This window comes from Callithrix jacchus, chromosome Y (assembly GCF_049354715.1).
Source record: "Callithrix jacchus isolate 240 chromosome Y, calJac240_pri, whole genome shotgun sequence".
NCBI lineage: Eukaryota > Metazoa > Chordata > Mammalia > Primates > Cebidae > Callithrix > Callithrix jacchus.
Window position 1 is genome coordinate 10,323,516 of NC_133525.1, and position 17,667 is coordinate 10,341,182.

Here is a 17,667-nt window from a genome sequence, read left to right on the forward strand (position 1 = left end):
CCTCCTGAGTAGCTGGGACTACAAGCCAGGTTATGCGTGTATTGAAAATATTTCACACAGGGAGCGGTGGCTCACACCTGTAATCCCAGCACGTTGGGAGTCCGGGGTGGGCAGATCACTTGAGGTCAGGAGTTTGGAACCAGCCTGGGCAACATGATTAAAACCTGTCTCTACTAAAAATACAAAAATCAGCTGGGAGTGGTGGCAAATACCTATAATCCCAGCTACTTGGAGGCTGAGTCACGAGAATCTCTTGAACCTGGGAGGTTGAGGTTACAGTGAGCCAAAATCATGCCACTGCACTTCAGCCTGGATAAGAGTGAGATTCTGGGTCAAATAAATAAATAAATCAAAAGATGCAGGAACATATACTTGCATTGTATGCAAATACTACACCATTTTATATCAGGGACTTCAGCACCTGTAGATTTAGGTGTCTGCAGGGAAGCAGGGGTCCTACAACTAGTGCCCACGAACAATAAAGGGTGACTGTATTTGCATATTAAAGTTTCTTTCCCTGGTGATATAAGCAGCAAGGAGCCTCCATTTGACAGCTAATCTGACTTTTTTAGAGCTCAAAGTCGTAACATTATTATTGTTATTTAAAAAATGTAGACATCGTCTAATTTACACATTTTTAAAGGTTATGCTTTTTCTTTGAGATGAAGTCTCACTCTATAGCCTACCTGGAGTGCAAATGGCGCTATCTCGGCTCACTGCAATCTCCACCTCCCGAGCTCAAGCGATTCTCATGCCTCGGCCTCCTGAGTACCTGGAGGTTACATAACAGGCGAGGTCATGCTTTTCTTATCTTATCTAAGAAAAATCTCCTAACCCTGAGATTATAAGACATTTCCCTCTATTTTTCAATAAAAAACCCATTATTTTCTTTTACATTCAGGTTTGTAATCCACCTGCAGTTTATTTTCGAGTATTCCATGAGGCCAGGCGCGGTGGTTCACACCTGTAATCTCAGCACTTTGGGAGGCCGAGGCGGGCAGGTCACCTGAGGTCAGGAGTTCGAGACCAGCCTGGCCAACTTGTTCAAACCCCATCTCTACTAAAAATACAAAAATTAGCCGGGCATGATGGCACGTGCCTGTAGTCCCAGCTGAGGCACAAGAATTGCTTCAACCCAGGAGGAGAAGGTTGTGGTGAGACAAGATGGCACCCCTGCACTCCAGCCTGGGCGAAAGGATGGCATGAGGTTGACAGTTGATCACATATCCACAAGAAGAGCCGGTTGGCTCAGCCCTGCCTCCGTAGAGTTTGCTTTCTTCTTTCATTGTTTTATAGCCGCAACCTCTCTCAAATGCCAAGACACAATTTAGTCACTCTGTTTCCAGCCCTTCTGAACCTATGCATTGCTCAATTCCTCTGTCTCTGAGCTACGGCTTTCTTTTTTTCTTTCTTCTGAGACAGGATCTCACTCTGTCACTCAGGCTGGAGTGCAGTGGCATGATCTTGGTTCACTGCAACCTCCACCTCCTGTGTTCAAGTGATTCTCCAGCATCAGCTTCTGGAGTAGCTGGGATTACAGGCCCATGCCATCATGCCTGGCTAACTTTTGTATATTTAATTAGAGATGGGGTTTTGCCATGTTGGCCAGGCTGATCTTGAATTTCTGACCTCAGGTGATCCACCACCTTGGCCTCCCAAAGTCCTAGGATTACAGGCATAAGCCACTGCCCTAGAACAAAAGTTACCTTTTTAATTGAAAAATAAATAAATAAAATGAGGTGAAATTTACACATAAATTAACCATCTCAAAGTGAACACTTCAGGGGCATTTAGAACATTCATAACGTTGTGCAACCATCACCTCTGTGTACTTCCAGAACACTTTCATTCCCTGAAAGGAGCCCTGGAGTTCATCAAGCAGTCACTCTCCCTTTCCCCTCCAGCTACTGGCGGTCACAACACTGCTTCGGGTCCTAGGGATTTGCCTGCTCTTGAAATTTCATATTCATAAAAATATATACTATGTGATCTTACATGTGTCTGGTTTCTCTCTCTTTCCAAAATGTTTCTGAGGTTGAACCACTTTGTAGCAATTATCAGTGCTTCATTCCTCTTCAAGGCTAAATAATACTCCATCATGTGGGTGGACCACATTTTGTTTATCCATTCCTTCCACTGATGAGCACGTGGGTTATTTCTATCTTTGAGCCATAATGAATAGTGCTGCTGTGAACATCTGCATACAAGTGGTTCTTGGAATACCTGTTTTCAATTATTTTGAGTATACATCTAGGAGTGGAATTATAGAATAATTCTGTATTTAACTTTTTAAGGATCCACAAAAGTATTTGTTCACAGTGGCTGTACCATTTTAGACTCCCACCAGCAATGTGCAAGCATTCCAGTTTCCTCACAACCTTGTCAACACTTGTTATTTTCCATTTTAGATTTTACCCATCCCAGTGCTGCTTCCGTGTGGTTGTGATTTGCATTTCCCTAACCACCACATTTTGCTTTTAATATCTATTATCTGGTACAGTTCTTGCATCTCCTTAACACACCCCCATAATTCTGTAAAACACCCTCAAGCATCCATCCATAAGCATCAGTTCAAGGACATTGCCTCAGTTTCTCCCAGCCAAAGAGTCACTCACCTGAGTTTGGCTTCTTGGTGGGTTCTGTGAACAAAGAGAAAATAAATGCAATATGCATCGAAGATTCGTCAGAAGCACAACGAAAGGGCTGGGCACTGTGGCTCACATCTGTAACCCCAGCAGTTTGGGAGGCCAAAATGGGCGGATCACACTGTCAGGGGTTCAAGAGGAGCCTGGCCAACACAGTGAAACCTTGTCTCTACTAAAAACACAAAAAATTAGCCGGGTATGGTGTCAGCCTGTAGTCCCAGCTACTTGGGAGGCTGGTGCAGGAGAATCACTTGAACCTGGGAGATGGAGGTTGCTGCAGTGAGCGAAGATTGCGCCACTGCACTCCAGCCTGGGTGACAGTGTGAGACTCCATCTCGAAAAAATAAAAATAAAAAGACAGGCCGTTAACACCCCGATGAAATATAAAAAGTAAGTGACAAAGTAAATGATCTGGACACAAATTCCATGGCCTATTTGGGTAAAAAAGCAAGTAAATACCCTTAAAATCCATTCAAAAACAATCTGCCCTTGAGGCTGTGAGGATGCCCACAGGATGGCCAAAGAAGCTGAGAGCATCCAAGACAAGTGAGTGACCCCATCCCTAGAACCACCACAGAGCCGGACAGTAGGTGGGGTGGGGAGGGAGGCAAAAGCAAAGAGGGAGAAAGCCTTGCAGCTTCTAGAATGATGGCTTTTCTCTCACTTTCATTCACGGATGTATTCATTCAGCAAATGTGTATCACGTGGATGTGGACATCAGGTCGGGAGTGCTCACCTTCACTGGCAGCTCTGCTAGGAGAATGGAGATGCACTGTGCTCTGGGAGGGGAGACTGGGGGCCACAGATTCAGATCGGGGTGCGGGACAATGACAGATATGAACTTAAGTGTAAGAAAAGCAGTAACTGAGCCGGGCATGCTGCTGTGTCTCTGTAATCCCAGCATTTTGAGAGACCAAGGTGGAAGGATTCCTTGAGCCCAGGAGTTTGAGGCCAGCCTGGGCAACATGGTGAGATTCGTCTCTACAAAAAAATCAAAAAAATGAGCTGTGCACGGGAGCACACACCTGTAGTTCCAGCTACTTGGGAGGCTGAGGTGGGAGGGTTGTTTGAGCCAGGAAGTCAAGGCTGTGTGGTAAGCTATGATGGCACCACAGCACTCCAGCCTGGGCAACAGAGCAAGACACCCATCTCAATAAAATAAAATAATAAAATACTAGCATACTTCTAAACTATAGGCTTCAGAAGCACAGACCTACCTAGAAACGAGTCTGAGACTTTTAGAGACTGTGTAAACATTTGTCTCAAGGCGTCTGCAATCTCCTGTGAAGAAAAGAGCTCTCGACACCAAGAAATTCCAAACACCGGTGCAACCCAACTCCAAAGTAACTATGCAGCTGATGCTATTAGACCCAAGCTGCAAAGGGAAGGCTCCCCATGAAATATTGGCACTTACCAGGCTCATCAAGGGCATCTGCCAAGTCAAAGTCTCTTTGACCTATTGGGAGCAAACAGGTCACAAGTCACACCATGATGGAAAGGCCAGAATCCTCCTTGTTCGTCATCTCAGCCTGCTTCCCTCCTCCTACAAGCCCAGGGTCGCCAGAGCACTATAACTAACCATGAGCTATGTGGGAGATGCAACCACCACCTCTATCTACTCCCAGAACATACTTCTCACCCAAAGGAAGACCCCTGTCCCCATTCAGCAGTCACATCCCCTGCTGCCTCCCCAGCCCCTGACAACCACTAATCCACCTCCTGTTGGACTGCCTGATCCATGAATTGCCTGTTCTGCAAATTTCGTATAAATAGCATCCCACGATATGTGGTATTTTGTGCCTGGCTTCTTTCACTGAGCATGAGACTTTTGAGTTGCACCCACATTGCAACCCATGCCAGTATTTTATTTCTGCTCATGGCCAGGGAACTTTGAAGGAAGCCTCTCTCCGGGCACATAGACTTCTTTCCTGGACCGTTCCACTCACAGCTTAGGACTGGCATTTCTCCCATAAACACACACGCACACACGTGCACACACACATACATACACACATATACATGCATACACACATACACACACCTATACACACACACATACACATACATATACACATGCACACACATACACACACACACACACTCATTCTCACACACATAAAGAGAGAATCTAGGTTGAGAGGGGCTGCCCTAGAAAAAGGTGAAGCAGAACAATATGAGGATCCTGGATCCTTGAGAGACTGTATGGAGCAGAGGACACCTTTGCCACCTCACCTGGCTGCAATGCAAACAAGAGATAAACTTTTAATTCTTTGGGGGCTGTTTGTTACAGCAGCCAGCCTACACTGACAAATACGGGGTCAGGAAGCAACCTGTGTGCACAAGCTGAGGTTCCCACCTGATCCAAAAGCAGTTAACCTAATGAATGTGTCTGCAGCAGAGATGAGAACATTCGCGTCTTTGTGACTCATCATTGAAAACACACTGCAGCATTCTTGAGGATGAAGTGTCCCTCCTGCTGACATATATGTGCACCTTGCCTTTTGTTCCTCCCTTTCCCCCTGCCACTATTACCCCGTAGAGAAAACACCACCAGAGAACTTATCGGGAGGTAGAGGATGCAGGCGGGAGGGCATCGAATCAGCACTTCTTATGCATTGAGTTCTGTTGCAGTAATGCCAGGCATCTAAGCATCTCATCCACCCACCCAAGGATGTTGCCATCACCAGCATGCACATTACCCAAAGGAAGAACCTGAGCTTCTGGGAGGTTTAGGGCAAGGCAGGAGCACAGTCAGAATTTGCAGAATTGTCCAGGGGGAACAACCTCTTGCTCAAACACTAAGCCCTGGAGGAGGCTAAGCCAGGGGGAACCAGGTAAGCCATAGGTGCTGGGTCTCCACCACCTCTGATGTCTGTCTCTCTCCCAGAAATCTGTCTGCCTGGGTGTTGCTTGCTCTGGAGGAAGGTTCAAGGGCTACAACATCGATTCGTACAGCCTGTGGCATGGCTCCATCCAGATGCCACCAGGGCAGGCTTTGCGGCACCTTGTGGAGGTAATGAGGGCCTCTCCGGAGCAGAAGGTGTATCCCCAGGCAGGAGTGCACACAGCAGCTGCTCCTGGTCCCACACAGCCGTTTCCTTCCAACTTGGGGAGGACACACGTCCCTCTCAGATGACATTCTCTGCCGCCAGTGATTGCTACAGGTTCATCTTCAAGAACAACCCGGCTCTTCTTTGCTCCCTCCAGCTCTCTCTGTATTTTTGGGTTTTTTTTTTTTTTTTTTTTTTTGTATGTTTGCTTTTTTAGACGGAGTTTTGCTGTGTCACCCAGGCTAGAGTGCAATGGCACAATCTCGGCCCACTGCAACCTCCACCTCCTGGGTTCAAACAATTCTCTTGCCTTAGTCCCCTGAGTAGCTGGCATTACAACTGCATGCGCCATCACGCCCAGCAAACTTCTGTATTTTTGGTAGAGATGCGGTTTCACCATGTTGGCCAAGCTGTTCTCGAACTCTTGATCCCAACTGATCTGCCTCCCTCGGCCTTCCAAAGTGCTGGGATTACAGGCGTGAGCCACTGCGCCTGGCCTCCTCCAGCTGCCTTGGCCATCATTGTCCAAGCTGCTGAGACTGGGCTGCAGGAGAGGAGCCACGTCAGCCTCTTGGATCCATGAGATATTTCCCCTCCAAGACTGTCAGCAGTTCCAGTCAAGACAGTGGTCTAGGACCCCAGAGTTCAGCACCCTGATAATTTAGACTGCAGTCCCCATCCACTGTTGAGCAATCTCAGCCCAACCCAGCAATTCCATGCATCCGCTAAGCAATCACATTACAATCTCCTCCAGTCTGTGTGCCTGGCCCCTCCCTCCTATTTCCCTAAAGAACCACAGGTGCCTCCCCTCCCAGACCCTTCTCTCTGAAATGCAGTTGCATAAACCAGGCAGGTGGCAGCTCTATTCACCCTGCAGCGGGCGGCCAGGTTGCAGAGAGGCTCCTCCAGCTTTGAGATGGTCCTGATGGCCCTGGGTGGTGGCAGGAATGGGAGGGGGTGTGGAGTGTCACAGAGGAAGTGGAGGAGGGTGGTTTGGGACTTTGCTAGGTCTCAGGGGTGGCACTGCAGCCAGAAGTTGCTGCATGTGTGACTCACACACTCGAGGCTGCTGTCGGTCACACCCAGACCTCGTTACATAAATCAGGCAGACTCTGGCAGCATCAGGCGGCCTGGGCACTGAGACAGTCTCTAGTCCTGCCCGCCAGGCAGGAAATCCATCTCATAGGCAGGGCCCCCTGTCCTCTCTCCTCTCCAGGCAGGTTGCAGCAAAGCCACGGTCGGGTTCCTCATGGGCTGGGAGACTACGCTGACTCCGGGGTGTCTGGCTCCAAGCTCGGGAGCCACATGTGATGCTTTTGCTTTCCCGGGTTCATTTTCCATGGGGCAGGAACAGGAGATGTGTTTCCCATTTGCTTCGCTGATTTGCCTCAGTGAACTCAGCAGCTTTTAACCAAATCCTCGTTTGTGTTCTGGGATTCTCAACCTCATTTTGTGTTGGCTTTATGACATTGGTCCTCAGTTGCTGGCGTCCTGGAGATGTCAATTAAATGGCTCCGGTAGCTGGGTGGGAGGGCCCAGTAAAGCTGCCCTTGGGACCCTCCAGAGCAAAACCACGAGATTTCGGCTTGGAGGCCTTCTTCTGCAGACCTCCCAGACCCTTCTCTCTGAAATGCAGTTGCATAAACCAGGCAGGTGGCAGCTCTATTCACCCTGGGAATTTCACCCTCCCGGGTTCAAATTCCAACCCTGCCGGATTCAAAGATGCTTCTTACTGGACTTTGCCGGCTGCTGGCATTCTTTACATGGATTCAGACCTACAAGTTGTTCGGGCTCAGGAAACCATACCTGAGTGCAGGCCTCAGCAGCAGCCTCCGAAGCAGAAGTTTCTCTCAGAACTTTTCCAGCCCTCCTGTGTCTGAGTCCCGTCCTCCCCCGAGGCACTCTAGGAACTAGAATATCTCTTCCCCCAGGCGGGTCCTAGAAACAAGAATGCCTTTCCCCCAAAGCCAGCCACAAAACCTGAAGACAGGACCCTAACTTTCCCTCCATCCTATCTGTATCAAGACTGGCCACAGGGAAGTTCCCTGACATGCCTGCTTTGGGTGTCCTAAGACCCCCATCCCAGAAAGGGTCCTGCCCCCATGCCCAGAAGGAAGGACCACTGCTCCGAGAGGCCAAGAGGAGTGTAGGCAGACAATGCAGTCTCCCCCGAGTGGCATGTGCACATGGTCCCTCAGGACCTGGATGACACGCGGACTATGCGTCAGCAGGTCTGGCTAGGCTGAGGACACAGTGTTTCTCATCAGCTCCTGGGGGATGTTGAGGCTGCAGATCCATACATCTCACTTTGCAGGGCACAGACTTGGCAATGGCTTCCCGGAGTTGCTACAATAAAATCAGACTGGGCGGGCAGGTTAGACAACAGCCTGGATTCTCCCACAGTCCTGGAGGCTGGAGGTCCCAGATCCAGGTGTGGGCAGGGCCGACTCCTCCTGAGGCCTCTCTCCTGGGCCTGCAGATGCCATCTTCTCTCTGAGTCCTCACGTGGTCGTCCCTGTGTGTGTGTCTGTGTCACCTCCTCTTCTTATGAGGTATCTTAGTCCGTTTCAGGCTGGCATCACAGAACACCATAGGCTGGGTGGCTTAGAAACAGCAGGGTCTTATTCTCCCAGAGTCCTGGAGGCTGCAGGTCTGAGATCAGGTGTGGGCAGGGCTGGCTCCTCCTGAGGCCTCTCTCCTGGGCTTGGAGACACCGTCTTCTCCCTGTGTCCTCACAGGGTCATCCCTCAGTGTGTGTCTGTGTCTTCACCTCCTGTTTTTATAAAGACCTCATTGAACCCTTCTCACCCGTCTAGAGACCCTCTCTCTAAACACAGTCATGTTCCGAGGTCCCGGGGATTAGGCCTTCAATGTGTAAATTTCGGAGGTGCAAGACTCAGCCCTTAACAGAGATAACTCCCTCACCTCAATAGGAACGTGTTTGTCTGCTGGAGCTGCCGTAGCAAAGTCCCACGGGCCGGGCAGCTTAAATAGTAGATGTTGATTCTCCCAAGGTCCTGGTGGTTGGAAGGGCGAGATGAAGGTGTGGGCGGGTGGCTCCTCCGGAGGCCTCTGTCCTTGGCTTGTGAATGCTGTCTTCTCCCTGAGTCTCCATGAGGTGCCCTGTGTGCATGTCAGTGTCCTCACCTCTTCTTTTTATAAGGTCCATAGTCCAGCTGGATCAGGGCCCCACCTGGTGACCTCATTTTACCTGAATCGCCTTTTTAAAGACCATGTCTGCAAACACAGTCTCGCTGGGAGGTCCTGAGGGCTTTCATTTATAACAATGAGGAGGGTACGCTTCAGCTCACGACAGATTTAAACCACGGGATACAGTTGGCTGCAATGGGTGTGCCATTGGACAGCCTGGGTCAGAGGACACAGCCAGGGTTTGGCTATCTGGACAGTTTCATGTCAGCGACATCCTGTCCCTGGCCCACGCCCTCAACAATACTCTCCCTTAATTTGTTTTTTTTAGGCAGAGTCTCGCTCAATTGCCCAGGCTGGAGTGCAGTGGTATAATCTCAGCTCACTGCAGTGCAATGGTGCAATCTCAGCTCATTGCAACCTCCTCCTCCTGGGTTCAGGCAATTCTCCTGCCTCAGCCTCCCGAGTAGCTGAGATTACAGGCACTTGCCACCACACCAGCTAATTTTTGTGTTTTAGTAGAGACGGGGTTTCACCATGTTGACCAGGATGGTCTCGATCTCTTAACCTCGTGATCCACCAATCTCGGCCTCCCAGAGTGCTGGGATTACAGGTGTGAGCCACCGTACCTGGCTAATTTTTTTTTTTTTTTTTAGGCAGAGTCTCACTCAGTTGTCCATGCCGGAGTGCAGTGGTACAATCTCGGCTCACTGCAGTGCAGTGGTGCAATCTCAGCTCATTGTAACCTCCTCCTCCTGGGTTTAAGCAATTCTCTCACCTCAGCCTTCCGAGTGGCTGGAATTATAAGCACACCCTGATAATATTTTGTATTTTCAGTAGAGGTGGGGTTTCGCCATGTTGGCCAGGCCAGTCTCAAATTCCTGACCTCAGGTGATCCCCGTGCCTCGATCTCCAAAAGTGCTGGGATGACAAGGGTGAGCCACTGTGCCCGGCCTGTTCCTTTATGTCAGTCTCCTTTTGTGCACTGGCAAAGTCAGGAGAACCATGATTGTGCTGAACACCCAGGGCTGCGGGCAGAGGTAGGCAGATGGCTTGGGAAAGAGCTTTGCAAAAGGAGAGGTTTTTCAGCATGGAGGAACTGCCATTAACATATAGAAACCCACCGACTGCTAAGCAATGACTCTGGAAGTCATCCCAGTCCTGGGCCTTGGAGGAAAAACACAGGCTTCTAGCGCACATCTGTGGAGAGCCAGGTTCACACAACCACTGTGGCATCTGCCTCAGGACATCCGCCTCAATGCCTCGCAGACCCTGAAGGGTGTGAGAATCAGCCCAGAATCTGGCCAAATGCAGATTCTGGGTCAGCAGATCTGTGTGGGGCTATAATGATACTTTATTGTCATTATAATAAAATAAGAGAATATTTTTTAGAAAAATCTCGGGAGGCATTCATTCAGGTTTAAAGAAATGTTCTTAGGTTGGAATGCACTTTTCCTTCTTTCTTTCTTTTTCTTTCTTCTTTCCCCTCCCTTCCTCCCTTGCTTGCTTGCTTCCTTCCTTCCATTCTTTTTCGTTCTTCTGCTTTTGCTTCTTCCTCTTTCTCTTCCTCTTCTTCCTCCTCTTTCTTCTTTCTCCTCCTCCTTCTTCCTCCTTTTCCTCCTCCCCCTCCTCCTCCTTCTCCTCCTCTTCTTCCTCCTTCTCCTCCTCTTCCTCCTTCTCCTCTTCCTCCTCCTCCCTTTCCTCCTTCTCATCCTCCTCCTCCTTCTTCTTCTTCCTCCTTCTCTTCCTCTTCCTCCTCCTTCTCCTCCTCTCCCTCCTTCTCATCCTCCTCCTCCTCCTTCTTCCTCCTTCTCTTTCTCATCCTCCTCCTCCTCTTCCTCCTTCTCCTCTTCCTCCTCCTCCCTTTCCTCCTTCTCATCCTCCTCCTCCTTCTTCTTCCTCCTTCTCTTCCTCTTCCTCCTCCTCCTCTTCCTCCTTCTCATCCTCCTCCTCCTCTTCCTCCTTCTCATCCTCCTCCTCCTCTTCCTCCTCCTCCTCCTTCTTCTTCCTCCTTCTCTTCCTCTTCCTACTCCTTCTCCTCTTCCTCCTCCTCCTATTCCTCCTTCTCATCCTCCTCCTCCTTCTTCTTCTTTCTCCTTCTCTTCCTCTTCCTCCTCCTTCTCCTCCCCTTCCTCCTTCTCCTCTTCCTTCTCCTCCTCTTCCTCCTCCTCCACCTTTTCCTCCTTCTCATCCTCCTCCTCCTTCTTCTTCCTCCTTCTCTTCCTCCTCCTTTTCCTCTTCCTCCTCCTCCTCCTCTTTCTCCTTCTCATCCTCCTCCTCCTCCTTCTTCTTCCTCCTTCTCTTCCTCTTCCTTCTCCTCCTCTTCCTCCTCCTTCTTCTTCCTCCTTCCCCCTCCTCCTCCTCCTTTCTCTTCTTTCTCCTTCTCCTCCTCCTTCCTCTTCTTCCTCCTTCTCCTCCTCCATCCTCTTCTTCCTCCTTCTCCTCCTCCTCCTTCTGACAAGGTCTAGCTCTGCACTGAGGCTGCAGTGTAGTGGTGTAATTAGCTCACCACAGCCTCGAACTCCTGGGCCCAAATGATCTGTCTGCCTCAGCCTCTCAAATAAGGAAAACAAACATATTTTAGATAGATAGGTCAGTAGATAGGTAGATGGGATACATGATAGATAGATAAATAGATATTGAAGATAGATATTGGAGATAAAGATAGATGAATAGATAGATGGATAACAGACAGATAAATGAAGAGATAGATGGATAAATGATAAACAGGTAGATTTCTGAGATAGATGAAAGACCAATGGAGATATAGGTATATATAGAGTTAGACATAAATGTATCTTACTGGTTCTATTTAAAAAACACTCTCCGACATAGATGTAAATGTATCTTACCAGTTCTATTTCAAAAATACTGGCCCAGCGGATGCATGTGCCGATCTGAAAGCTCTGCCTCCCGTAAGAGGTTTCAGTGTACGGTGGTCAAACACATGAACCAATCCGTGCCACACATCCTGTGAGGGGAATCAGGGAACTCCCCGGTTTCACATCTGATCACAATGTACAATAGACTTGGAAGAGACCGTCTTGGACATATATCCCTTTCTTTTAATGTGTTTTTAATTGATGCACAACAGATGTACATAGCTTCAGGGTACATGTCATAGTTTAACACATTTGTATAATTAAAGATCAAATCAGCATATTTGGGATATCCATCCTTAAACATTTGCCTTTTCTTCATATTAGAACCGCTCTCATTCTTCAATTTTGAAATATACAATAGATTATTGAAAACTAAAGTCACCCTGTGAATCTAACAAACAGTAGTACCCAGTTCTTCTATCAAACCCTACACTTCTCTTTTCTTCCCCTCAATAAATAACATTTCATACACTGGCCTTTGGGATTCCGACTTCTGGTTTTATCGGCTGTTAGAAGACCACATTGTGTGGCATTTTCCTTCACCGCCCTCTGGATTTGACAGAAAATAACAGTTAAAGACAACAGAAACGTGGACTGCTAGAATGTCAGCCTCTAATTATTAAAAATATGCCATATTGTTATCATCTTGTTTTGTATTGATAATTTAATCATTATAAATGTTTTACAGTGTATTAACCATTAACAATAGTCTGTTCCCTTTGTTTTATATGAAGTTCTGGGATACATGTACAGAACGTTCAGGCTTGTTACATAGGTATACATGTGCCATGATGGTTAGCTGCACCTGTCAACTCTCACCCAGGTATTAAGACCCACATGCATTAACTATTTATCCTGATCAATACTCTCAATACTCTGTTTCCTTAAGTACTTTGTAGCAATCCTCCCACCAGCCTTGCAGAATGTTTTTGGGGTCTTGCAAACGTGCCCCGTCTCTAGCTGGTGATGGCTGGAGATGTAGCAGGGTCATCTATGCATGTAACTCATTACCGAGGACACACCCAGCTGCTGCATGCACGTCATCTCATTTACACAGAAGGGCCCTGATCCAGACCTCACCTCCTTTACTGTCCCTCCTGTGACCTCCCTATGGCGCATTCCTTGTGTCAGAGGCACCAGAACCAGAACCACTCCACCTTGAATAGGGGCTGAGTAATATAAGGCTGAGACCTACTGGGCCGCATTCCCAGATGGTGAAGGATGAGATTGACGGTCTGCACAAGACACGGGTCACAGAGACTTTGCTGATAAAACGGGTGGTAGTGGAGAAGCTGCCAGAAACCCACCGAAAGTAAGAGTGACGAGAGTGACCTCTGGTTGTCCTCACTGTTACAGCCCCATCAGCGCCATGACACTAGCAAATGCCATGGCAACGTCAGGAATTCTGCATGGTCTAAAAGGGGAGGCATGAATAATGCACGCTTTGCTTAGTGTATCAAGAAATCGCCATGAAAGCAGTCCACCGGCAGCCTCGGGGCCGCTCTGGCTGTGGAGTAGCCGTCTATTCCTTTACTTTCCTAACAAAATGCTTTTCACTTTATGCTTCACCGTGAGTTCTTTCTTGCGCAAGTTCCAAGAACCCTGTCTTGCAGTCTGGACTGGGACCTCTTTCCTGTAACTCTTGGAGAAGGAATGATTTTGATTTCCAGAAGACAAGGCTTGCGACAGAGCAGGATGCTCATGCGGGTCTTCCCAGAGAGACATGCAAGACAGCTCAGATTCTGCTGCCAGCTGCCCCCGTCGAAATCCTCGGTGCCTTGGTTTACCCATCTGTGATGGTGAATACTGAATGTCAACTGGATTGGAAAGAAGGATGCAAAGTCTGGACCCTGTCTGTGTCTGTGAGGGCGTTGCCAAAGGAGACTAACATTGGAGACGATGGAATGGAAGGGGCGGACCCACCCTCAATCTGGGTGGGCACTGTCTAGTCAGTTGTCACCGTGGCTACAATATAAGCAGGCAGGAAAAAGTCAAAAGAGAGACTGGCCTAGTCTCCTACATCTTTCTCCTGTGCTGGAGGAGCCCTCGAACATCACACTCCAAGTTTTTAACCAGTTTTGGAACCTGGACTGCCTCTCCTTGCTCCTCAGCCTGCAGACGGCCTATTGTGGGACCTTGTGATCGTGTGAGTTAATACTTAATAAAATCCCCTCTCTCTATATATATTGATTCCATTAGTTCTGTCCCTCGAGAGAACGCTGACTAATACACCATCTGTAAAATGACATCAAGCATGACACTCCCATCATCGGGCTGAGGGACAATCAACTAAGTTAATAAACATGCACAGTGCCTAAGAAGTGCTGCTGTCATTCAAAGAATTTAGCACAGGATAGGGTGTGGTGGCTGATATTTGTGATCTCAAGATTTTGGGAGGCAAAGGCAGGAGGATCGCTTGAGCTCAGCAGTTCAAAACCAGCCTAGACAACATAGTCAGATCCTGTCTCTACAAAAAATTTTAAAAAATGGTCAGGCATGGTGGCAAGTGCCTGCAGTACCAGCTACTCTGGAAGCTGAGGTGGGAGGTTTGCTTGAACCCCTGGGGTGAAGGCTGCAGTCAGCTATGATGGAACCACTACACTCCAGTCTGGGTGACACATGGAGACCCTCCCAAGAGTTGGACAAATCATCTAGCACAAACTCTACTTTATAATGAGGTGTTGCATCTCTCATGTAATTTACTGAATATTGTACTGAAACTGAAAAAGAGAATGATTGTATGGGCTGGGTGTGGTGGCTCACGTCTATAATCCTCGCACTTTGGGAGGCTGAGGCGGGTGGATCGCTTGAGGTCTAGAGTTCCCGACCAGCCTGGCCAACATGGTGAAACCCTGTTTCTACTAAAAACACAAAACTTAGCTGGGCATGGTGGCGGGCACCTGTAATCCCAGCTACTTGGGAGGCTGAGACAGGAAAATCGCCTGAACCCAGGAGGTGGAGGTTGCAGTGAACTGAGATTGGGCCACTGCATTCCAGCCTGGGGAACAGAGTGACATTCCGGCTCAAAGAAAAAAAAAAAAAAAAGTTGTATGGGTACTGACAGTACAGTTTCAGTTTCTGCTGAATGCATACCAGTTCTGCACTATTGTAAAGTCGGAACATCTTGAATTGAACCATTATCAGTCGAACCATTGTAAGGTGTGAGCTGTGTGTAGGCTACACCTTGTAGAAGTTGACTTGCCCAAGGGTCTTTGGTTAACCTTTGGCTCTTCAGTGCTTTCCTGGGAAGGTGGGTTCACTGTTCAACGTCTCCCTGTAAACAGAAACTGATAAATGCATTGCCGAGTTGTCCACGTACTAGCTGAGATCTCAAGACAGCAAGGATAATACAAAATTATTGATGCAGATCATAGACGAGGAACACCAGGGTCTGTTTATCCCGACAGTGCCTCCGCCCATAAACGCAGGCTCCTACCTTCCTGACATCCAAATCCTTCAACAGGATAAACAGGAAGTGCTGCCTCAGGAGCATCTGAATGATGTCTTTTATTTCCTAACAGAAATACTCTCTCTCTCTTTTTAACAAATCCCTCAAGTTTTTATTGGCTCCCTTGTTCTTTCTTCTCCAGAGGTAAATTTTTAAAATATATATATATTTATTATTCTACTTTAATTTCTGGGGTACATGTGCAGATCTTGCAGGATTGTTACATAGGTACACATACATACACTACATAGGTAGCCTGCCTGGTGGTCTGCTGCCTCCATCCCCCCATCACCTACATTAGGTATTTCTCCTAATGCTATCCCTCCCCAATCTCCCCACCCCCCACTCTCCCTCCCCTATTTCCCCACGCCCCGACAGGCCCCGGTGTGTGATGCTCCCCTCCCTGTGTTCATCTGTTCTCATTGTTCAACACCCGCCTATGAGTGAGAACATGTGGTGTTTGGTTTTCTCTTATTGTGTCAGTTTGCTGAGAATGATGGTGTCTCACTCTTGAGATTCGCCTGAGTGTTCCCTTCTCTGGAATCGCCACATTAAAATGATCAGAGAAACGTACTCGGTTGTTATTCAAATCCTATACGTTATGAGTTCATTAGAGTTTCTCGCGCGGCACTAAAAACTCTGATCTTGGAGTGTGGGAGAGCCAGCCTGCAGGTTCATGTTGAAGTTTTTCATGTAAACATTTCAGGTGGTTTTGATTTGCAAGAAGGAATGACAGTGTTTACAAAAAGGTTTAAACATCTGAACAAATGCAACCTTTCCGGCAAAGGAATCTCTAGTAATCTGTCCCATGGGGTATAGTCATTTCAACTCTATTTTTGCCATATGGAAATGGTCAGGACTCATTTTTGAATCAGAAGGAAATGATTGGCATTCCCCACATGCCCAGTTGTGCTTAATTCATGGAGCTAAATAGGCCATTTTTTTTAAACGCTTGGGACACGCAGATTGAAAGCAGAAAATACGGTGAATACCGAAGTGCTATCGGCTAGCAGCGTGCCTTCGTGGATCTAATTCCCAAATCCCAAATTGGAGCAGCCAGTCTTCTCCCTCCCCTCTCAGCCACCTATGTCTCTTAGTCTCCTTTCTAATCCCCCGTGGGGATCTCCCTCCAAGCCAGAAGGCTCTTACCTCGGGCGTGCATTAGGAAACACAGGACTGTCAGGCCATGGAGTCCCCACCGGGGTTCCATGCTTTGCTTCAGGAGGCAAAATCCTCAGCGGAATCCCCAACCAAGCGGGTTGTGAGATGCAGCCTCTCCACCCTCCTCCTGTCGACTTCTGGTTTCCCAGCCTGGAAGGAAGGGAGGCGATGTCTTCAAGTGGAAAACATGAACTGAACTGCCAGAAACAAATGGGCTCCCAGCTCCCAGCTCCCAAACTCCACAGCTGAAAACGTGTGGGACCAGTGCGCGCATACTCAGTCATGTCTTGGAGCCAGCCTACCCCGGCCGCCCCAACCAATCTGCAGCAGCGCAGAGGATGGGAAACTGGGGTGGTTACCAAGTGCCAACGGGCATCTTAGGCTTCTGGCGGCTGGCACACCTGCTTGGCAAGTCTGCCCGCTGAGGGCGTGGGTGCTGCAGCAAGTTCAAAGTCACCAACCCCGAAACCAGGGAAGACACCGCCCGCCTGCAGTCCTCCTCCTGCAGGACGTCATAGCACAGTGATACCCAGTGGAGATCAACACACACATCAGTGCACAGAGCTCAGCTGAACTCTTCGCTTTTATACCTAACAAATTCAGTGACTTCCAAGAGGCATTCATCATCCTCAGACCTCAGTGGTCTTTGTAGTTGGCAGAACTAATCTTTCAGCAGAGACAAGGTTCTGGAAAAGCAGATGACACGTGGCTTTTTGTGCCTTTCACTTAAGCCTCGTTGGATGTGGCTGAGTGTCCTAGATTTGTGAATTGTGGGTTTTTGCTTTGAGCATGCAGTATCTAATTAGTTCACGCATTCATTCAACAAACATTCAAGGCATACCTGTCATTTTTGTTGTTAATTTCAACTTATTTTCTTCAACCTCCACTCCCCACCCCTTTCAACCGATTCTCCTGCCTCAGTGTCCCAAGTAGGTCAGACTACAGGTGCCCACCTGCAGAAACCTCTTGCCCAGCTAATTTTTGTACTTTCAGTAAACACAGGATTTCATCACATTAGTCAAGCTGGTTTCAAACTCCTGACCTCAAGCGATCCACCCACCTTGGCCTCCCAAAGTGCTGGGATTACAGGTGTGAGTCACCGTGCCCGGCCTTTTTTTTTTTTTTTTTGGTATTTTTAGTAGAGACCACGTTTTGTCATGTTGACCAGGCTTGTCTCAAACCCCTGACCTCAGGTGATCCACCTGTCTTGTGCTAGGATTACAGGCATGAGCCACCGCACCCAGCCTCAATTTCAACTTTTATTTTAGGTATGAGGGTACATGTGTAGGCTTGTTTACATGGATATATCACACCCAGATAGTGAGCATAGTACT

General features: G+C 48.2%; 1 long non-coding RNA gene across 1 annotated transcript; it reads right to left on the reverse strand.

Annotated features, from left to right (window-relative positions):
- Nucleotides 1-364: 364 nt before the first annotated feature.
- On the reverse strand, nucleotides 365-16,580 carry LOC144581280 (uncharacterized). Its single transcript, XR_013531892.1, has 4 exons — nucleotides 16,322-16,580; nucleotides 4,060-4,101; nucleotides 2,616-2,639; nucleotides 365-772 (listed from the first exon to the last, which is right to left on the reverse strand). It is a non-coding gene; the product is annotated as an uncharacterized LOC144581280 (long non-coding RNA).
- Nucleotides 16,581-17,667: the final 1,087 nt, after the last annotated feature.